The sequence below is a fragment of the Rattus norvegicus genome, chromosome 2 (assembly GCF_021556685.1).
Source record: "Rattus norvegicus strain SHRSP/BbbUtx chromosome 2, alternate assembly SHRSP_T2T, whole genome shotgun sequence".
NCBI classification, from domain to species: Eukaryota; Metazoa; Chordata; class Mammalia; order Rodentia; family Muridae; genus Rattus; species Rattus norvegicus.
In genome coordinates this window covers 102,111,327-102,134,871 of record NC_141535.1, presented here as the reverse complement: position 1 = coordinate 102,134,871, position 23,545 = coordinate 102,111,327, and the positions used below count along the sequence as shown (strand labels likewise).

Genomic DNA, 23,545 nt, shown 5'->3' with positions numbered 1-23,545 from the left:
TGCTGCATACAGGAAATGCACCTCAGTGACAAAGACAGACACTACCTCAGAATAAAAGGCTGGGGAAAAAAATTTCCAAGAGAATGGTACCAAGAAACAAAAACAAGCTCTAATATCAAATAAAATCGACTTCCAACAAAAAGTTACCAAAGAAGATAGGGAAAGACACTGAATACACATCAAAGGAAAAATCTACCAAGATGAACTCTCAATTCTGAATAATTATGCTCCAAATGCAAGGGTACTCACATTCATAAAAGAAACTTTACTAAAGCTTAAAGTATACATTATACCTCACACAATAATAGTGAGAGAATTCAACACCCCATCCTCATGAATGAACTGATCATGGATACAGAACCTAAACAGAGTCACATTGAAAGTAACAGAAGTTATGAACCAAGTGTATTTAATATATATCTATAGAACATTTTATCCTAAAACAAAAGAATATACTTTCTTCTCAGCATCTCATGGTACCTTCTTTAAAACTGATCATATAATTGGTCACAAAACAGACCTCAATGGAGACAAGAAGATGGAAATAATCCCATGCATCCTATCAGATCACCATGGACTGAGTGGTCTCCAATAACAATAAAAAATGACAGAAAGCCCACATACACATGGAAACTGAACAGTGCTCTACTCAATAATAATTTGTTCAAGGAAGAAATAAAGAATGAAATTAAAGATTTTTTAGAATTTAATGAAAATAAAGGCATAACATACCCAAATTTATGAAACACAGTGAAAACTGTGCTAACAAGAAAACTCATAGCTCTGAGTGCCTCAAAAAAGAAATTGTAGAGAGCATACATTAGCAGCTTGACAGCACACCTAAAAACTTTAGAACAAAAAGAAGCAAATACACCTAAGAGGAATAGAAGGCAAGAAATAATCAAACTCAGGGCTGAAATCAACTAAGTAGAATAAAAAAGTATACAAAGAAATCAACAACACCAAGAGCTGGTTCTTTGAGAAAATCAAGAAGATAGATGAACCTTTAGCCAGACTAACCAGAGGACACTGAGAGAGTATCCAAATTAACAAAATCAGAATGGAAAAGGGAGACATAACAACAGAATCTGAAGAAATTCAAACAATCATCAGATCTGACTACAAAAGCCCATATTCAACAAAACTGGAAAATCTGGATGAAATGGAGCATTTTCTAGACAAATACCAGGTACCAAAGTTAAATCAGGATCAGATAAACAATCTAAACATTCCCATAACTCCTAAAGAAATAGTAGCAGTTATTAAAAGTCTCCCAACCAAAAACAGCAGAGACCAGATGGGTTTAGTGCAGAATTCTATCAGACTTTCGTAGAAGACCTCATACCAATACTGTCCAAACTATTCCATACAATAAAAACAGAAGGAGCACCACTCAATTTCTTTTATGAAGCCACAATTAGACTTATATCTAAACCAGAGAAAGACCCAACAAAGAAAGAGGACTTCAGACTAATTTACCTCATGAATATTGTTGTAAAAATACTCAATAAAATTCTCACAAACTGAATCCAAGTATGCCACAAAACAATCATTCACTATGATTGAGTAGGCTTCATCCCAGGGATGCAGGGATGGTTCAATATTAGGAAATCTGTCAATGGTATCCAGTATATTGAAAAACTCAAAGAAAAAAAATGTGATCATTTCATTAGATGCTAAGAAAGCATTTGACAAAATTCAATACCCCTTCATCATAAAAGTCTTGGAAAGATAAGGAGTTCAAGGCCCATATCAAAACATAGTAAATGCAATATACAGCAAACCAGCAGCCAACATCAAAATAATTGTAGAGGAACTTGAAGCAGTCCCACAAAAATAAGGGACTAGACAAGGCTGCCCATTCTCTTCCTACTTATTCAATATAATACTTGAAGTCATAGCCAGAGCAACTAGATACCAAAAAAGAAAAAGAAAAGTCAAAGGGATACAAATGCTAATGGATCTGCAGGATTAATATAATAAAAATGGCCACCTTGTCAAAAGCAATGTGCAAATTCAATGCAATCCCCATCAAAATTCCAACTCAATTCCTCATAGAGTTAGAAAGAGCAATTTGCAAATTCGTTTGGAGTAACAAAAAAACATAAGATAGCAAAAACTATTCTCAACAGTAAAAGAATTTCTGGAAGAATCACCATCCCTGATCTCAAGCTGTTTTATAGAATAATATTGATAAAAATAGCATGGTATTGATACAGAGACAGGCAGGTAGATCAATGGAATAGAATTGAAGACCCAGAAATGAAACCAAACATCTATGGTCACTTGATCTTTGACAAAGAAACTAAAACTATCAGAAAAAAGACAGCATTTTCAACAAATGGTGCTGTTTCAACTGTAGGTCAGCCTACAGAAGAATACAAATTGACCCATTCTTATCTGCTTGTAGAAAGCTCAAATTCAAGGACCTCCACATAAAATCAGATACACTGAAACTATTAGAAGAGAAAGTGGTGAAGAACCTTGAACACATGGGCACTGGGGAAATTTTCTTGAACTGAACACCAATCTTTTATGATGTAAGATTAAGAATTGACAAATGGCACTTCATAAAATTGCAAAGCTTCTGTAAGGTAAAGGATACTGCCAATAGGACAAAATGGCAATCAAGAGATAGGTAGATGATCTTTACCAATTGTATGTCTGATAGAGGGATAATCTCTAATATATATTATATATAGATAGATGTAGATAGATATAACTCAATAAATTAGACTCCAGAGAACCAAATAATCTTTTTAAAGAATGGGGTACACAACTATACAAAGAATTTTCAACTGAGGAATATCAAATGACTGGGAAGCACCTAAAGAAATGTTCAGTATCCTTAGTCGTCAGGGAAATGAAAATCAAAACAACCCTGAGATTCTACCTTACACCAGGCAGAGTGGTTAAGATAAAAAACTCAGGTGACTGCAGATGTTGGTGAGGATGTGGAGAAAGAGGAACACTTGCCATTGTTGGTGGTATTTCAAGTTGGAAATCTATATGATGCTCCTCAGAAAATTGGACATAGTACTACCTGAGGACCCAGCTATACCTCTTCTGGGCATACACCCAAAAGATGCTCCAACATATAACAAGGACACATATAGCATCCTTATTTACAATAGTCAGAAGCTGGAAAAAATCCAGATGCTGTTCAATAGAGGAATGTATATAGAAAACCTGGTACATTTCCACAGTGGAGTACTACTCATTAATTTAAAATAATACTTTATGAAATTCTTAGGCAAATGGAACTAGAAAATATCATCCTGATTGAAGTAACCCAGTCACAAAAGAACACACATGGTATGTACTCACTGATAAGTGGCTATTAGCCCAAAAGCTCAGAATACCCAAGAAACAATTCACAGATTACGCGAAGCTCAAGAAGAAGGAAGACCAAAGTGTGGATGCTTCAGTCCTTCTTAGGATGTGGAATAATACACTCACTAGAGAAAACACAGAAACAAAAAGTGGAGAAGTTACTTAAGGAAAGGTCATCCAGAGAGTGGGAATCCATTCCATATTCAACTATCGAACCCAGTCACTATTGCTGATGCGAACAGGTGCTTGCTGACAGCCTGGTGTGACTGTCTCCTGAGAGACTCTGCCCGAGCCTTTCTAATACAGATGGGGGTCTTGTAGCTAACCATGGGGCTGAGCACAGGAACCAGAATGGAGGACTTAGAGGAAAAACTGAAGGAGCTGAAGGGGTTTGCAACACCATCGGAAGAACAACCAGACTCCTTAGAGCTCCCGGGGACTAAACCACCAACCGAAGAGTACACATAGAGGAACCCATGGCTCAGCCACATATGTAGGAGAGGATGACGTCATCTCTCATCAATAGGAGGAGAAGCCCTTGGTCCTGTGAAGGCTCTTTTTCCCAGTGTAGGAGAGTGTCAGGATGTTTAGGTGGGAGTGGGTGAGTGGGAGTGGGAGCATCTTCATAGAAGCGGGCATAGGAGGGAGGCAGAATGGGAGACGGAATGAGGATTACTTTTGAAATGTAAATACATAAAATATCCAATAATAATAAATAAATAAATTTTAAAAACAGATGATTTCACTAATCAGCAAAGACCAGTTCATCATTATTACTATTTGGGTTGCTGTAACAAAACACCCAAGGCTAGATATTTTTTTTTTTTATTAACTTGAGTATTTCTTATATACATTTCGAGTGTTATTCCCTTTCCCGGTATCTGGGCAAACATCCCCCTCCCCCCTCCCCTTCCTTATGGGTGTTCCCCTCCCAACCCTCCCCCCATTGCCGCCCTCCCCCCACCAGTCTAGTTCACTGGGGGTTCAGTCTTAGCAGGACCCAGGGCTTCCCCTTCCACTGGTGCTCTTACTAGGATATTCATTGCTACCTATGAGGTCAGAGTCCAGGGTCAGTCCATGTATAGTCTTTGGGTAGTGGCTTAGTCCCTGGAAGCTCTGGTGGCTTGGCATTGTTGTACATATGGGGTCTCGAGCCCCTTCAAGCTCTTCCAGTTCTTTCTCTGATTCCTTCAACGGGGGTCCTATTCTCAGTTCAGTGGTTTGCTGCTGGCATTCGCCTCTGTATTTGCTGTATTCTGGCTGTGTCTCTCAGGAGCGATCTACATCCGGCTCCTGTCGGTCTGCACTTCTTTGCTTCATCCATCTTGTCTAATTGGGTGGCTGTATATGTATGGGCCACACGTGGGGCAGACTCTGAATGGGTGTTCCTTCAGTCTCTGTTTTTTTTTTTTTTTTTTTTTTTTTTTGGTTCTTTTTTTCGGAGCTGGGGACCGAACTCAGGGCCTTGCGCTTCCTAGGTAAGCGCTCTACCACTGAGCTAAATCCCCAGCCCCTTCAGTCTCTGTTTTAATCTTTGCCTCTCTCTTCCCTGCCAAGGGTATTCTTGTTCCCCTTTTAAAGAAGGAGTGAAGCATTCACATTTTGATCATCGGTCTTGAGTTTCATTTGTTCTAGGCATCTAGGGTAATTCAAGCATTTGGGCTAATAGCCACTTATCAATGAATGCATACCATGTATGTCTTTCTGTGATTGGGTTAGCTCACTCAGGATGATGTTTTCCAGTTCCAACCATTTGCCTACGAATTTCATAAAGTCATTGTTTTTGATAGCAGAGTAATAGTCCATTGTGTAGATGTACCACGTTTTCTGTATCCATTCCTCTGTTGAAGGGCATCTGGGTTCTTTCCAGGTTCTGGCTATTATAAATAAGGCTTGGATGAACATAGTGGAGCACGTGTCTTTTTTATATGTTGGGGCATCTTTTGGGTATATGCCCAAGAGAGGTATAGCTGGATCCTCAGGCAGTTCAATGTCCAATTTTCTGAGGATCCTCCAGACTGATTTCCAGAATGGTTGTACCAGTTTGCAATCCCACCAACAATGGAGGAGTGTTCCTCTTCCTCCACATCCTTGCCAGCATCTGTTGTCCCCTGAGTTTTTGATCATAGCCATTCTCACTGGTGTGCGGTGAAATCTCAGGGTTGTTTTGATTTGCATTTCCCTTATGACTAAAGATGTTGAACATTTCTTTAGGTGTTTCTCAGCCATTCGGCATTCCTCAGCTGTGAATTCTTTGTTTAGCTCTGAACCCTATTTTTTAATAGGGTTATTTGTTTCCCTGCGGTCTAACTTCTTGAGTTCTTTGTATATTTTGGATATAAGGCCTCTATCTGTTGTAGGATTGGTAAAGATCTTTTCCCAATCTGTTGGTTGCTGTTTTGTCCTAACCACAGTGTCCTTTGCCTAAGGCTACATCTTTTATAAAGAGTTTTATTTAACTTTCTGTTCTTGAAACTCAAGAGTACGGTGCTCAGCTTTGGTGAGGGCCTCCTGGTATTGCAATAGCAGAACTGTATTCAGGAAAACCACACTGCAAAGCTGGATACAAAAGAGAAATAGGATGCTCTCCATCACTTTGTTACAGCCCATTTCTTGTCAATCTACTGTGCAACAATTCCTTTCAAAGGATAATGCCTTCTTAACTTAATCACTGGCCACAAGGCTTTACCTCTTAAAAATTCAACAATATCAAACATCACACTGATGACCAAAATCTGCCATGTGTAGTATTGGAAACACCCTAAAATTAGCAGTGTGTTATAGCTTTTTCCCTGTGATGTGGGTTTTTTTAAAATCAGCATTTTCTTTTTCAAGAATTAATACATCCTAATAAATGATGAAACCAACATCTGTCTGAAGCATCTTGAAGTCACTCCTGTGTTCATGCCAGACTGCCATTTGACAACTGCATTTTTCCTTTCTTCAGAGGAAACATTGTTATTTTTGTCTATTAGAACTCCACTCTAAAACTTGGGTGTAATCTCTGATCCTGTGAGGAGTTTATGGTGTTGATAATCCCTTGAGATTTTCTATAAAATCAATTCGCAGAGTTAATTTTACAGAAATAGTTTTCGATTTTTATGGAGTTGACAAAGTCCAATTTGTTTTCTCTTTCTTTCTTGAGTAGGGGCATAAAAAGAGTAATTAAGTTAACTATTTAATTAAATGTTCACTCAACAGTATTTAATCCAAATAAACAACTTGAAATGTTCAAAAGAAAGTGAAAATGTGTTATGAAGCTGTGACTTTCTTTGGTGATAATGAAAAGCATATTCACATGACAGCCTTTATTATTGTGGCTCACACGATAAGAAGGAAAATTTTTAGTTATAAGATAAAAGAAATGCTTTGTACTAATTCAAAAGCTTTAAAACTTTGGAAGAAGAATGTTTGTACATTAGCTGCTCGTAATTTAAGAATAATCTTGCTAGTCTTGTGAGTCAAGTAAGGTGCCATTGCTTTGTAATGTGTTATAAACCACATCTATAGAGATCATACTCAACAAAATGGATGGTAATCATGAAGGGCGTTGTGAGGTGTGGCTTTATGAAACTCATGGGGTGTTATACATTTTAAACATACTACTAAAAATAATAAAATCCAGATGCTTACGTGTAAAACCTTGGAAAAACGATTAATCCTAGGACATCTATATAGATTCAAAATAAGAAATAGATACAAACATTAGGTGGCTGAGCCTGAGTTTATATCTTTCTTCTTTAAGTTGCCAAAGGCTTAATGATATACTGAAATGATTTTTGTTAGTATTTTATGTGTTCATTTTTCTTAAGTAATATACATGTGAGAAAGTAAGATTTCTTTGTTCTGAGGGGAAGATAATTACTTTAGGATAATAAATGATACATTCCACAAAATCACTTACAATGGTTATATAAATATGCAAGAAATTAAAATAGATGTTTTATTTTTAAAGTTGTGCCATGGTGGAATATATTATAGTATGTATTATGAATCGTTTTCTATGTTCTCGAGATCTAAAATTTTACTATCAAGGTTAGAAGTATTAAGATCAATTTTCTGGGATGTATTATCTATGTCCTGAGTTAATAACCTGCTTTTAAAAATTATCACTTATGTCATATCCCATTGTATTTCTAAGTTGATATTACTAACCAAAGCAAGGTACCTGTATAATACTTCAGTTTTGCCATTAAAAAGAATTAGCTGTATTTCTGTAATAGCTCCCTAAAAATCCAAAGTGTAAAAATTTAATTTTCCGAAAATGACACCAAAGAAAAGTGACCTTGAGCTTCAATGGAAGGAAAACAGCCCAAGGGGATACATACATTGCAGCAGAGATACAGCGGCAGAACTCAGAACATTGGTTGTTGTTTTGCCTGAATTACCCCAAACAAAAGACACAGACCAGTTCCTCCTGGCTGACTCCATTCCACCAAAGAATCTCAGTCAGGATCTAGGATTCTGTGTAGGCCATAACTATGTAAATAAGCAGCTCTTCCTCCAGATTCTAGAACAAGTCAATGATGAAATATCTGTTGTTGCTGCAGGTGGTTATTTCTATAGTTTGGTATTCTTTTAACTAGGCACTTTCTTCTTTTGAAATTGTCACCCCAGTGAGATCTTGTGTCTCTCTGAAAAGTATGTTTTATATAGAAGCTCTGAAATGATCACAGATTATAATGCTAAGTAAATCTACAGTCATTCTTAATGTCTCAGCATAGGCCTAACATAGCTGGACATTAGGTGAAACTTGCCTCTGATTCTAAGAGTTACTGCAGCTGATGCACCTTTATCTGCAGAAAACCAATAATTTTCAATAAAATGCCAAGAGTTGATATGAACATGTCATGACACTGAGTTGTAGTGCCCAGCTTCCTTCTTTGCTAGCTCAGGATGTGGCATGCTGGCATATAAATTCTTCACTTGACCTACAGCTGTACCATTAGGCATAGAAAACATCCAATGACAGTAAAAACAGTTAACACAGATGCTAGGATTTTTTAATACACAGGTGAATGCTAGCAGCAAACCACTGAACTGAGAATGGGACCCCCATTGAAGGAATCAGAGAAAGGACTGGAAGAGCTTGAAGGGGCTTGAGACCCCATATGAACAACAATGCTAACCAACCAGAGCTTCCAGGGACTAGGCCACTACCCAAAGACTATACATGGACTGACCCTGGGCTCCAACCTCATAGGTAGCAATGAATATCCTAGTAAGAGCACCAGTGGAAGGGAAAGCCCTTGGTCCTGCCAAGACTGAACCCCAGTGAATGTGATTGTTGGGGGGAGGGCAGTAATGGGTGGAGGATGGGGATGGGAACACCCATGTAGGAGGGGAGGGGTAAGGGTTAGGGGGATGTTGGCCCAGGAACCGGGAAAGGGAATGACAATCGAAATGTAAATAAGAAATACTCAAGTTAATAAAGGTTTATATATATATATATACACATATATATGTATATATATGTTATATATATATATATATATATATATATATATATGGCTTAGGTTTCATAATATAGATCCCTAGGTGCAAGACTTATTACAAAGACTAACAATCATTTCTCTGTGGTGTTTATGTTGCTGATATACTTGATCCAGAGTTTTAAAAACTACTACATAATTCTTATTATATATAATAACTCAACCATACTACAGCAAAAGAAAAAGGCCAGTTAACCTTTTCCAATAATGGAATATGTTCTTTGACATCCTTTTGAATAGTTAAATCTTTACCATAAAGAAAAATAAAACATTAAAAAAAGAACCCCAATTATCCATGACCAGGTCTTTGTCTTCCCTTGGTCCAAGTTCAGAAAGAACAAACAAGCTCTATCAGCTAAAATCTGGGTTGGCAATAGTAGTTTTTGACATGTGTTGGCAATGGCCTGACATTCTCAGTTGTGTCCTGGGATTCTCCAATTAAACAAGAATATAGAATGCCAATTTCAGAGAAGGCCACTGTGGGACAATAGAAGATTAAGACAAAAGCTAAAGGTTACTAAAGTCATAATTCCATACCAACACACATTGAAAAAAGTTCAAATTTCTGTAATGATGAAATTTTCCTGTTCTTGTCTACTACACATGATGATAGAATGTTTAGCAGAGCTTTACATAGTCAATCAGAATTCTACTGATGGTCAAATCCACAAAGACTTGATTGCTTAAATGTGTTTTAAAGGTGCCACAACAAAACCAGCTACTGAATGGAAGTAGTCATCTCTAGAATCCCAATATGTCCCATCATTCCACAAAATATGAATTCATTTTTGAAAAAACAAAAATATTAATTTCAAATAAAGAATGTCTTTGACTTTTGGAAGATGATGGCAGTGAATAAATATAATCAGCAGCAAAAACCTCAACAATTAGCTAATTTCTACATACATTCCACAGTCAACACAGGGCACTTCTGAAAAAAAGTGTTTATATTTTTCCCCACACCAAGTCATTTTCTAATATCAGCTAGATGTCCTATAATGGAATTGAATTCTAAAGTTAGCTGCCAACAACTAGTATTAGTTTCCATAACTTATTCCCATTAGACCTGAGTGCTTCTGCTTCAGATGTTGCTGTGGTTTGAACGTGTTCTCAGAATTCATGCATTGGGAACTTCCTCCTCATGTGGTCATGTTGGGAGAAAGAGCTTAGACAGAAATGATTAGACTGTGAGGACTAACCTTTATGAGTTGATTCAGGCCATTACCACAGAAAAGAAAACCACCGTCTGAAATTCCCCTTTGCTCTTTCTGCCCTGATCTCTAGCCAGTGGCCCTTGGCAGATGTGGACCATGGGACTTCCCAGACGCTAAAACTGTGGGATATAAATGTGTGTTCATGATAAATTAACCAGACTGCGTTACTTCATTATAGCAGCACAAAGCCGAGTATGACAGGCCAGTTATAAATTGCAGATTGTAGCCAAAGTCTTGGGAGTAACATATAAATCAAAATTTTTTTGCAATTTCTCTCAATTCTATAAGGCACTGAGATGGCTCACAAAGTCAGGGAATTCATCCTTTTATTATAAATAATTGAACAAAGTATATGTGAATAGCCAGATGGGAGGGATACATAGGTCAGTGCATGAGGGAAAGTGTGGAGCACTTCTGCTCTTCCCTGGACATCCTCCATGCTGGGCAACCTGGAAGCTCCCCAAGTTCTTTTCATCTAATATAGAATTGATCTATTTTGTGACCAGTACTCATTCAGGAATCCATCCACACTTGTCTTCTCAGAATAATATATGTCCCTGTCACCCATGACATTCCAAGGGATAAGTGTTCTCTTTTAAGAGCTGTGGTTAAAGACACAGTTGAACGAAAAAGTTCTAAGTTGTTGATAAGCAAGCTACAGTATATAATCACATAGGCATAACCAAAAAGGTTAGGTATAAAATAAGGAACCAGGGAGATGGATGGATCTTCTTAGGAAGGAGAAATAAACAGTTATGGATAGATAAATTGTGTGTGTGTGTGTGTGTGTGTGTGTGTGTGTGTGTGTGTGTGCGCGCACGCATGTTGGGGAAGCTTGAATGGGAAGGTCAAAGAGGGAGATAGATAGAAGAGGAGAAGGGAGAGGAAATATATACAGGGACAACTAAAACTAAAAGTTTTAATGTAATCGTCATATGGAAACGTAATCTACTAGAAGCATTCTAAAATTATTTACATACATGAAGTTGATCTAAGTAAAATAACCAAATGATATGGGAGACAGAGCCCTAACTAGACATCTCTCGTCAGCAAATGAGAATTCTAGTATAAGGAATGGACTATGTTTAATTAAGTTGGCCAAAGAGGAAGCACCAAACAATCCAGGCTATTGGCAAGGTTGTTCTCTATAAATTGTCAATAAGTCTTCTATTTCCAAAGACAACACTTACACAACCTTTCAATCAATGAGAAGTCAAACTGGTACCTACCTGTGCCTTCACCCCTACAAACTAACATTCACTGTACTGGAAGGTATTTGGCATTATACCAAAGAAGAAACAGAAACACTAACCCAGCTACAAACCCTTAGATCTATAATGATATATCATGCCTGCAAGTATACTGGTGAAATATTGGCACAAAGTTTTTAGGCATAACCAACAAATGTTTGATTTGATTTAAGGCCCACTCCATGAGATGCAAACCCGTGCCTAACACTGCTTGGATGGCAAAGACCTGCTACTAGATAAGCCAGGGACTGAGGAAAAAACAAACACTACTGTTCTGTTAAAGGAACACAGGTCAAATGACTCCTAAAAAGCGCCTTGCTCAGCCATCAGAGAAGCTTTCCACTCCAGGAGATGGGAACAAATATGAAGATCATTATGCAGAGAACGAGAGACTTGGAACACTCAGCTCTAAATGAGATACGTCTATCAAATGCCTCCCCCATGGCTCATGTAACTGTGAGGAAAAGAAATCAGAATGTTAGAACCAGAGGGCATGGAGGACACCAAAGAAACAAGACCTTTTAAATACAGCAGGACTGCACATTTATGAGTTCACAGAGATTTGACCACTTGTACCTGGTCTACACAGGCTGTAGAGCTGAAAGGAGAGGAGGACACATGTCTAACTTGGAAATAGCTAGAAGTGATAACTCCTTTCAAATAAATACTTAATTTTCTGCAAGGGAGTGTCACTGGAAAAAAAAAACAAACAACAAACGACTTTTAAGGGTAATCCCATGCTCAGCAATAGATAACCAATACGAATGAACTAACACCATCTTTGGAGGTACTTTGTATCACAATGTTGAGTCAGGAAATTTTGTTTTTTCTGTTTGTTTGTTTGTTTGTTTGTTTGTCTGTTTTTTTTTTTAATTTTTACCGGTCCTTTGCGTATATATTATGGCTTCCAGTTTTGTGTTTTTATGAGATTCCCGTGTACGTGAACATGTGTGTCTATACATCTGTATGTTCTCAGGCTTTTTTTTGGCTCCTTTTTTTTCTACCTGTTTTGACCTATTCTGTTGTTTGCTTTTGCTTTATATATTATATTATATTAATTATATCATATTAGATTATTCCTAAGATGCACTTTGGTTTTTTTAATGAGGACACATTGGAGTTATGATTTTCATTTACCACTTTTCCTTTCAAAATAACTCGTCTTTGCTGTTGGGGAAAATCTCCTACATTGCTGTTTTCAGCTGCCTTTGTTTAATCTAAATATCTTCCATCTTAAAAATACGAGCAGAGTAAGTATGCTCAGTTCAATTTGTAGTTCTTAATTCCTTTATCTTCTCATGCTGCCTGCATAATCTAGTAGCTCAAATATCTGAAATAGATAAACAGGAAATAGTTAATAGCTGCTTCTGCAGCAGCCCATCAAATTAAAATAATCAAATCTGTCTCAGAGTAAACTCATGTGCACACAGCTGTGAATAGTAATCTCATTGAAAAGTGGAAATCACTACAGAAACATTTCAGGTTCTAGATGAGAATAAGTTATAACAAAAGGATTTTCCTAATTAGAGTTGATTTTATTTTTTTTTTAAACAGAGAAATGAAAAGACAGATCCTCACAAAGGGGATAGAACCCCAATAAGTTTGTGAAAACCAAACCAAACCAAACAGCAACAAAAACCAAACCAAACCAAACTAAAACAAGACAAAAAAAAATCCTGAAAACGTGTCCAAATCAAATAGAGAGAAAATGTTGAGGGAAGTCTACAAAACACATCTCCTTTCTTCCAGACTACCACAGAATGGAATATAATTGAGGCAGAGATGAGACAGTGAGCCGAGTTGCTGTGGAAGAGGAATTTAGTGGTTTGGCCATGCTTTGAAAAGGCCTCCATTTTGGATGTGTGCCAGGTTTCAGGAACCCCCCACCCCCAGTACACACAATTACTGCATTTGCATGTGTAAATTGGGTAATGGCGTGCTTAACTATCAGATTTGTATGTGAAAATGCTATCGGCATATGCACTATTGGTTGTGTGCCCACTAAAAGAGAACTTTTAATGGGGTTGCATTAGTTGGGGAGGAAACTGTCAAAGAAGTTGAGACGATGTTCTACATCCTTGGATCCAGCTCTGGCGCCCCTAGGGATAATTGGCACCCCTGATAATTACTTTGTTGTTGTATATTCTCTCAAATTCTGTCTAGGGGAGGAAATTCATCAGAGGATAATTTGACCAATTCTAATTAGCACAGAACAGAATTACACCCAAGTTCCTTTTGGCAGTGCCTATCCAAGCCAGATGAACAGAATGCTACACAACCAGGCCATTCATCTTGGCCATCTTAGCAGTCAGCATGGGCCCTGATAAACTGACTTAGTCCCTTTTCCTGTGAAGACAGTATTCCTCAAACATCCTTAACCCATCTTTTCTAAAAGTTTACTAGTATCTCTTACAGGGAAGAAATAAAGTTGTTGTTCTCTACCCTACAAAAAATGAGAAATTGTGATCATCCCACTTCAGCTTTCCCTTTTTTCTAGAACTTTCCGTGCTTATTTATTAGTACTTGGCAATGTACAGATACTTAATCTATTTGTATATTTGTACAAGAAGCATAACAACCTTATATCCCAAATCAACAGTCAGTATATACAATGAAAGAGAAATAGATATGTCAACTGAAAAGTGTTTTTAAAATCTGGGCTGTTATGTAAGTGCTTTGCTCTAGGTGATTTGCTTTTCTGATAATTCTTAGTTCTGCTGATTTCCTACTTTAAAAAACCAAAGAATAAAAGAAATTCTCTAATATAAAACTACTGTTCTAGAGTGGCCCCTTATAACTCTTCTTTCTGCTGTTTAAAATAGTGCAAAATGGCCATCCCAGTTATGGATTTAATCTCTTCAAATAAAATTTCAAAACTGCTAAAACCCAACAAGTTGTATAATGTTTGGTTTTCTTTTTACCAAACTGTCCTCCCATCAGTCTTTCTCAAAGTTTTTTCTGAAGACCATTGGAATTGCCTCCAAGGATGCAGATCCATTTCCCATTTCGCTTTGATGGAAGTTAGACTTTGGTCGAAGGAGATCTAAATATTTGTAATTTATCAGGTTTCCTGGATAACTGTTGATCTTTTTGTTGCAAAGTATATGTGTTGTGCAAAATTTTAAATTAGTTTAGAAATTTGTCCTTTTATATACTGCAGAGGATGTGTAGTATTGTGATGGAGCCTAACTAATAAAAGCAGGTATCAGTATGCTGGATCATGGTTATAATGATGAAGCCTCAGGAAGAAAACATAACTTGCATGTTCAAAATTAATGTTATAGCCTAAAATATGCTTTTGTTCAAGGAGATCACTGCCTTAGTCAATCTGCCTGTTTTACCTACAGGTATTTGGGAGAAATGGCAAGCTGAGAGACCAAGATCATCTCTACTTAAGCTTTAGCCTGTAATGGGTACCCTCTAGGGGCCCTAGTCCCTATAATGCATGCTGTAGGTCATAAGAATAGACTGATTTATGATTACTCAATATCGGAAAGGTGTATCATTCCATTTCACAAATAGTGTTCTGCTAGATTAGAAAATATCATAAACACATTGGAGAATCTTCAGTCCAGGAACTATAAACTGCTGGTAGTTTTTTTCACCATTTTAATTTAGCTATCTGTTTTGGATTACATAAATAAAAACCAGCCTGTATTTTCCTTATCAGATAAATCAATCTCTCTACATACGAATCACTAGATTGAACATTAGGGCATATATAAAATTGGATCTTTAAAAGATATGAAAACATTTCTCAATGAGAGAGAAGCTGCTCACAGTGACCTTCATGTGGAGCAGTAGGGGGTCAACACAGCCAGTAAATCATTTTTATTCACAGATGAGATCAACATATTCATATTTGTTTGCCAAATGTGTATTTTAATTTAAGCTTCCTCTGATTGATGTGTGTAATTTATGCTGCCTAGAACTAAGGCGTCATATTTTTCTTTTTTCCTAACTAACAGGGGGAGACTTTCTTGGAAACAGATAAAGGAAAGAGTCCAGTAATTTGTAGCAATGTGACTACAGCCACACATGCTCTAGAATTAATGTTCTTCATTAGGGTGAGTAGGATCAGCTGTATGTATACATCATGTTTTTAATTAACTCAGTCCCCACAACAGGACTCATGATTCAAACTGCATTTTTTTCTTAAATCACAAAATTAAAAAAAAATGGGTGGCACTTTTTTCACATGCAAAAAAGGGGGTTATTTAGAGGAATGAAAGGCTCTTTGTATTATGGGGAGGGTGTTCAGAAGAGCTGTGTAATCCTGTGTTAATCAGATAAAGAAGAGCTTGGCATTGAATGATTCTGCTGAGATGTGGCAATGTCGACCATTGTGACAGTTTTCCCTCTGTAGAATAGCTATGATTTCAACTTATTTGTCTGAATGTCTTTAATGAGTGTAATGTGTTACATGCCTTGCTTCTGCAAAACTGACCTGCTGATGATTTCACAAGATACTACCAGCTTAAGGGAACTGCAGCCTGGCAATGCGAATACACAAGTGAGGGGTGAGGGGAGAAACTTTTTATAGACATTTCATTCTCTGAGATCGTATTAACATAAATCTGACAGTTAATCTCCATATTGCAAAAAGGCTGCCCAGACTCACTTAATTAAACCGAGAACAAACCTGCTTCTTTATTTGCCAGGTACAGTTTCTATCGTAAAAATACTCACTTTCAATTATGATGCATGGCTACAGTTTCTGTCAGGATTTTGGGGTAGTAGATGGTGGGCTGGTAAGTTGGGGTATATACCCACAAATCTGCCCAGGCCATTCCTCATACCATACACAGTCCATTATAGAGGCCTCAAGTTTACATAAGTTACTATTTTGCCTTATATTGTAATGACTGATTAAATTTTATAGAGATTTGTTGGAAAGCCACTTAAAATCTAATCTTTACTGAACATTTACTGATTTTGTTTTTGTTTGTTGTTGTTTTTGAGACAGGATCTCTCTTCGAAGCCCTTGTTGTCCTAGAACTCACTATTTAGATCAGGCTCACAGAGGTCTTCCTGCCTCTGGCTCCTAAGTGCTGGGATTAAAGTATGTGACACCATGCCTTGCCCGTTTATTTTTGTCTATAAGCTGCATTCAAAAAAGACCTCAAAACATGCATTGAAAACGCCTACAGAGGAAAGTATAATACCTCAACATTGGTAAGCAGAAGTTTTTCAATTTCTACTTAGCATTCTTCTGTACCAAACCCAACAAGTCCTTTGTTAACCAAAGTTAATAACTTTTGTGAGTTTGTAACATGCACATACATTCAATAAATATTTATGAAATATGCTCTTTCTCTCTCTTCCTTTTGCAAACGTGACTCCTTTAAAAATCCCTGCCCTTGTGGAGCTTCTACTCTAGTGAGAGAAATAGGAGTAGTTTATTCCATAATGTCAAACATTTTAAGTTCTAAAAAGTTATCCCGTAAAACAACAGTGGAAAGCCTGGTATCAACAGGGAGAGGCATGACTAGAGAAAGCAGAGAAAGATCTTTTTGATAATCTGTCATTTGATCTCTCTGGAGTGAAGTAAGGAAGCAAAGACTGATAATTATGTGAAGTAGAGATCCAAGAAGAGGAAACTAGCTTCAAATTTCCAGTCAGCCAAATGACAGCCAGTTTTAGTAAATGAAACATCAAGGAATGACTTCTGGCCAGATGCTTTTAATCTCTTGGTTCTTTCTGGAATCTTATGATCCAGGGCTGCACAGTCTGCATTCCTTTCTGTAACACTGTCTTCCAGGCACGTATGGGAATGACTCATTAAGTTTTGATTGTGGCGTTCAACTGCTTTTCAAACCAGAGTGTCAACGTCTTCTCCATTTCTCCAAAACACAACACAGCAGTGGGATTTTTCACAGCAGCAATTCCAGTGCTGGTAAGAACTTTTACTCTAGCTATGTTTTGTTACTATGATAAAATATCATGACAAAAAAAAAACTTAGAAGAAAGAGGTTATTTTGGCCTGCAGTTCCAGCCAGGGAGACAAAAATGGTGGGGAAAGCTGGGAGTAGGTGTCAGAGCTTATTTGTAATCACAAACATGAGACAGAGGGAATGAACTGGAAGTGAATTGAGGCTGTAAAGTCTCATAGCCCTGTCCCAGTGATATATTATTTCTATTGAGTTTCTATGACCTAAAAGTTTTCATGACCCCAAAGAGTGCCATCACCCAGGTAGTATTTGTTCAGCTATCTGAGCCTATGAGAATAATTCATCATTCAAACCATCACAGACACTGCATCACAAAGCAAAACATTAAGAAACTAAAATAATTTAGGTATTCAATAATTTCAAAGAACTTCACATGATGGGTAACAGTAAGATTGGATGTCACATGGGGCTTATAGGAATTCTACATAGGCATAAAGGTAAATATTCTCAACCTTCATTAGATGCTTTGAAATATTAAGTTGTAATAAGATGCCCATGGAAGTTCCTTGTGAGTTTTCTATTGTATACATATGCTCACCACTGTGGTATGTGTGCTGTTACATACTGAACCATATACATTAAAAAGTAGGTTGACCTCAAGTGAACATAACAGGTGAAGTTTTCTGCTCTACTTTCTTGTAAACTTGAGAGGTCACACTGACTTGGTAGGACTTTTACACTAACAGGATAATCTGCTAGACTCTACAGTCTATGACTCAACATGACTATGTTGTTTTGGTTCCTCAATGGCTATCTAATATCTGTTTAAATAAAGAAAACCAGTACATAGAAGGATATATAAGACTTGTTCATAAAACAACTTAAATATCTAACCTCTACTAGCAGCCATGTGGTACATGAAATAATTTCCATTTGCCAGCAATAGCTAAAAATCATTTTAAGTCTTCACTCCTACAATGATTATGATGATTGTCAAAAGTTAAAATAGTTTATAAACTAGAGGAGGCAAGCAAACAATGAAGGTGGTTGAGAGGGAGCCCGTGCTTCCCTTCATGCCACAAATGTGGTAGGCATAACCATGGCTGCTCTGCATGGATACTTGAGTCTCATGTATTCATTTTCTAACATCCTTGAAATTGCCAAAGTCCTCTGAATTAAAGGCTTCCTGCTGTGTGATTCTGCTACTATATAAGAAGGTTTCACATTATCAGAAAACCATCATTTAGAAGAACACCAAAAGATATCAAATGGCCAGTGATGTGGTAGGAGCCATGGATAGGAAGAACAATTCACGGTCTGTCCCTTCGCTCTTCACTGTCTGGCTGATCATTCTCTATGTGAATCAGACCTCATATTGCTGCCAGTTTTTTGAGGTTTCTTTACCTTCACAAATACAGTTGTCTCTTGAATAGCTTGAACCATGGTACATTGAGAAAACAGAAGAGAAAAGCCATGTTGTTAAAATTATTAATAAATTATACTTTACCCTTCATATGGTAGTTAAAATATTTATTAGTTTATCATTAGTGGATGTGGGTCAAATGAAGAAACTCATGTTTTGGGCAAGACATATGCATGCTATATCTTACAGAAATGATTCAAACATTGCATTGTTTGATAAAGGTGGAAGGTTTTAAAATGTTCCATTTTTTTGTAGATAAAATATATTCACTTAGGTTGTATGACATGTCCAAAGATGTACAATTTATAAATAATCATGACTCTTTTTGAATCGTCTTCAGGTCTTTGTTGACATTCAATTAGGTTCAGAAACTTTGTATTACCTTACAGCCTCCATTTAATGATGTTAGTCTGTGAATTAGTGAGGAATCTTGGAGGCCAAAATCAACTTGGGCTCAATAAAGCTAAGAGGCAATATTTGTTAGAATTGCCAAGTAGCTTAGAGAAATTCTATCCCTTATGCAACCAAACTCCCCAAGATAGACTTTATTACACTCTTGTGTAGTGCTTCTGTTCATTAAATGTTCACTTCATCAATGCTTTCTTCATCAATATGTTTATTACTCATGGGTTAATAACCTCATACAATCTACCTTTATTCTCCTTCTGTCAGTAGTATTTAGAAATCCCCAAAAGAGGGGAACAAAGAACCGAGTTTTCCAATTCTAACTCTACATACCAAAATACAAAAGCAGAAAATATCCTGGGTCTGGAGTTAGGTCTCAGGTTAGTCTTGTTCCAGCATGACTTTAATTTTTTCAAATCCTTTTCACTCTAACTACCACAAAAGTTGATGTTTCATTGAGTTTTCATAGCTGTTAATAGTATGCAAATTATGTCCATACTAAAGTTCTGTGACAGTCATTGTAACCATTCTACTTCTAATTTATTTATAACAATTTCAGTTTTCTGGTCTGTCCTTACAGTCTGAGATGTTTTATTATTCATTTCTCTTTGTAATATGTAAGTATATGCTCTTCTCTAGTGGGATCAAAATATGCAGTGTACTGCAAACCTGCACTTGCCAGCCAGGAACACTCTAGGTTCTTATCCTGAAAGCCATGTAGAAGTCATGAAAGGCTCATGCTCAGAGCCTCCTCTGAGTATAGAGAAGAACATAGCTGAAGACCCTTGATGATTTGTACTTCACTTTTCTATCTCTCTTCTTTGTTTTCCTCACCAAATTTCTTATCAAATTACCTGAAGTATCTTCACCTCTTTAGATGCCTTAAGTTTTCCAGTAATGCTTGTCCATGTATCTTTCTTCTGTCCTAGGGGACCATCACTGGGATCCTATGTGATCCTCATATTTCAAAGTCCATCATACTTGGTAACAAAATTGAATCACTATGAGTAGATGTAATGTCTTTGTCTTCTGAACAAATACGACTTTCTGTATGTGCAATGATTTTATTACTATGTGCAGACATCTTCCATTTTTTTCTCAGGGTGGCACACATTCTAGGTTGATTTAGGTAGATTTCCATCAGTATACCAGAGTATCCAGTAATTGGAAATGACTCAAACAGAATTTATTAACATCCTGTGGTTCTATAGATATTTTTAGTTATTAAAGCTTAATGATTTTTGTTTGTTTTATCAAGACATTATATGTCTGTTTGATGTATCATATCATTCACATTTTATAAAAGAAATTCAAATCCAGATAATAGTCAAATTAAGAACTAAAGCTGGAAACAGGAGTAGCATTAAGTTTTTTTTGGTTGCCAGAATAGCATTACTCATATTCAATTTTTGTCTACTTTTCTTCCTCCACATTAGCTAATAGTGGTTATTAAAGGTAAGGTTTTCATCACAGTTGATCAAGACTGCACTGCTTGAACATTTCATAGTGGACATGGTTTTTCTTTACCCATGAAGATATTATAGTCAGTCTTGATGACCTAATTTCAAACTATTCTTTGCTATGGATGCTGACTCTGAGAAATAGGTCACAGTTTGTCCAAGAGCTTTAAGAGCAGCTAGAGTTAAATGTTTTGATGTACACATAGTATGATGACTCCTTGCAATATGGGTTAAGTGGGAAAGTATTCCAGAATATTAAGGCTTGTGCTATTGGTGACATAATACTTCTGAATTGATTAAAAAGAAATTATCTTTATTAATGACTCTTTAATGATACTTCCCTTTGTCCTAAGGAGAGAAATCCCTGATGATTAACAGAATAGCATCTAATGCTGGAGTAAAGAAACACTACATTTAGACCATGATGTTAATCTCTTTATGTAACTAGCAACTTGATTACATACTTCTTTTGTTTAAGAAAATTATGGACTCCATTTCCAGCCGTACAAAGAGATTTATGTACACAAGTGTGGGGGAGAGGACGATCACTTTGTAATTTCATATGTATTTCTAGTCACCAGTGCTAGGGAATGTTGTCAAATATTTCTGAGAAAGCTCACACTGTCTCTGTAGGTTGATTAGATGAGCTCTCGTGCGTCGGAAACCTGACTACTTTCCAACAACTTGATTTCACAAATGGAAAAACAGCATCTGTTTTCCCGCAGCTTCACATATGGCGATCATTGTTGCTAAGACAAGCTAAAGCAGGTAGTCCATGTGATTGTGCCCCTCTGGAGTGCTGCAGCCTCCTGGGACCAGATTACACTGGTCTGCTGTGAAGGACTCTGACTCCCCAGGCAGTAGAAAGTGCATATTTAATCAACATATGCAAAACATCCCTATGAACAGCAAATTACAGAGGAAATAATCAAATGCAATATTTACCACCTCTGTGTTTACAGTGGGCTGATTTGGATAGGTAGTCCTCATGCCACACACAGCTAGGATGACTGCTAAGGAAGAACATCAGCCATTTGCGTACAGAGTCAAAAAAGCCAAACTGCTTGTTTATGCACAAGAAGTATGGTGGAGACGAGAGAGAAGCTCTGTACAATTTGACTATGCAGTACTCTCTTCCTAGATGCTTTCCTGTGTTTTACACCATCTGTGTACATACTACACATCAAATTATTGGCCCATTTTAGGGGGGAAAGGGCCCCTGTTTGACAAAACTCCTGTTTGTCCCTTCCAAGATCATTGTTTGTGTCTTAATGGTCAGATGATTAGCAGCAATAAAACGAAATCCCAGAAGAATCCAACAGCCAAGTGTCTTGCAAACTGACTTTTTCCTCTCCATATCCTTCTTCCTTTCCCCCTTGCTCTCCCTCTCTCCCCTCTTCCTCTCCCTCTCCTTCCCTCCCCCTCCTCTGTCTCTCTCTCTCTCTGTCTCTCTCCCTCTCTGTCCCTGTGTGTGTATGTGTGTGTGTGTATGTGTGTGTGTGTGTGTGTGTGTGTGTGTGTGTGCGTGCGCGCGCGCGCGCGTTCCCCTTTTAAATTGTTCTACCAATGGCTTTAACCCTGATTTGAAAGAAAACAATCCTATACATTACAAAAAGCCGTTGGAATGTAACAGCTCGTAAACACATAGTCACTTATCAGGAACGCTCAGCACAGCCCTACACAGCTCATAGTAGATTAGAGCTAGAAAATCTGAAAATCTGAAAGTGCTTAAGCTTTATTATGTTAATTTGTAGTCCTAACTTACAATTTGAAATTTTTTAGAGATGTCCTTTTTTAGACACCAGCTTTATTCTAAAAATCCAAGGTGATGGTAAATTTGGAGCATTGCAGTCTTTTGGGACATTTGATTACCAAGAAATATAGGGAGAAGGCAAAGACTGAAGGTACAATGACAGATTGAATGTTACAAAAGTACATGAATCAGAAAGAAGTCACAAGGAAGACAGTGGCGGTATCTTAGTTTTTAGCAAAGCTAAGGACTAAGAATCCCACAGAGATGGAGGGGAATGAGGAGGTACCTGCCAACTGTGTGCTCCATGACTTGAACCCTTACAGTACACAACTGAGATGTGGAGATGTTGAACTTAATATGACTCAGAATAGCAGCACAACTAGACCCTTCAGGCAGGTCCTTCCCTGTGAGCACTGCACATGTATTTCAGTAGCTGGGAAGACTGTACTCAGATTCTATTCACCTCAGAACACACCGAAGGTTTCTATCTTGGACATTGTCTCTTCATTCGTTTGTTCTTGCTCCCTTCATTGTTTGTCTATTGAAATGGTGTCTTAATACATAGCCCACTTTGGTAAAATATACACCGCCATCCCCATTGCTGTGGTTTGTTTCTACAGTCAATGGAGATAGTAAAATATTAGAGAATTCCAGAAAGAAATAATCCCCAAGTTTTAAATCATTTTATATTGTTACAATGTTACAATTGTTTTGTTTCACATTACTAAATTTTTACTGTATTATTACTTTTATTATCAGAGGTGTGCATGTGTAGGGAAAACTATACCATATGTACTAGAACCATCTGTTCTTTCATGGTATGTTGGAGAGTCTCAAAAGGTATTTCCATTTCCACTGCCATGTGAATTTAAGACACCTATTTCTTATATTTTAAAAACAATAGCAGGGGCTGGAGAGATGGCTCAGTGGTTAAGAGCACTGACCTCTCTTCCCAAGGTCCTGCGTTCAATTCCCAGCAACAACATTGTGGCTCACAACTGTCTGTAATGGGATCTGATGCCTTCTTTCGGTATGTCTAAAAGACGATGATAATGTCCTCACATATATAAATAAATAAATCTTTAAAAAACAAGAATAAATAAAATTGTATTTTATATATATGAATGTTTGCCTGCATGTGTGTATATGAACCATGTGTGTGCAGTATCCATGGAGGCAAGATGTATGTGTCAGATCTCCTGGAACTGGTGTTACAGATGGTCATCACCTGCCAAATAGGTATTGCAAATGGAACCACTGTCCTCTGAAAGTGTAGCAGGTGCCCTTAACCTATAATCCATCTCTCCAGCACAAATAAATCTAT

The 23,545-nt window shown here is 37.3% G+C and overlaps 1 long non-coding RNA gene across 9 annotated transcripts in view; it reads left to right on the top strand.

The window, feature by feature from the left end:
• Positions 1-23,545, top strand: part of LOC147996184 (uncharacterized) — a 99,137-nt gene that overhangs the window by 52,635 nt on the left and 22,957 nt on the right. For 7 of the 9 annotated variants that reach the window (XR_015671358.1, XR_015671373.1, XR_015671362.1 and 4 more), the window contains 3 exons: positions 15,258-15,356; positions 16,256-16,464; positions 17,051-17,185. This is a non-coding gene — a long non-coding RNA (uncharacterized LOC147996184). Of the gene's footprint in view, positions 1-15,257; positions 15,357-16,255; positions 16,465-17,050; positions 17,186-23,545 lie in introns of those variants that run through there. The other 2 variants (XR_015671367.1, XR_015671356.1) reach the window with 2 other exon arrangements.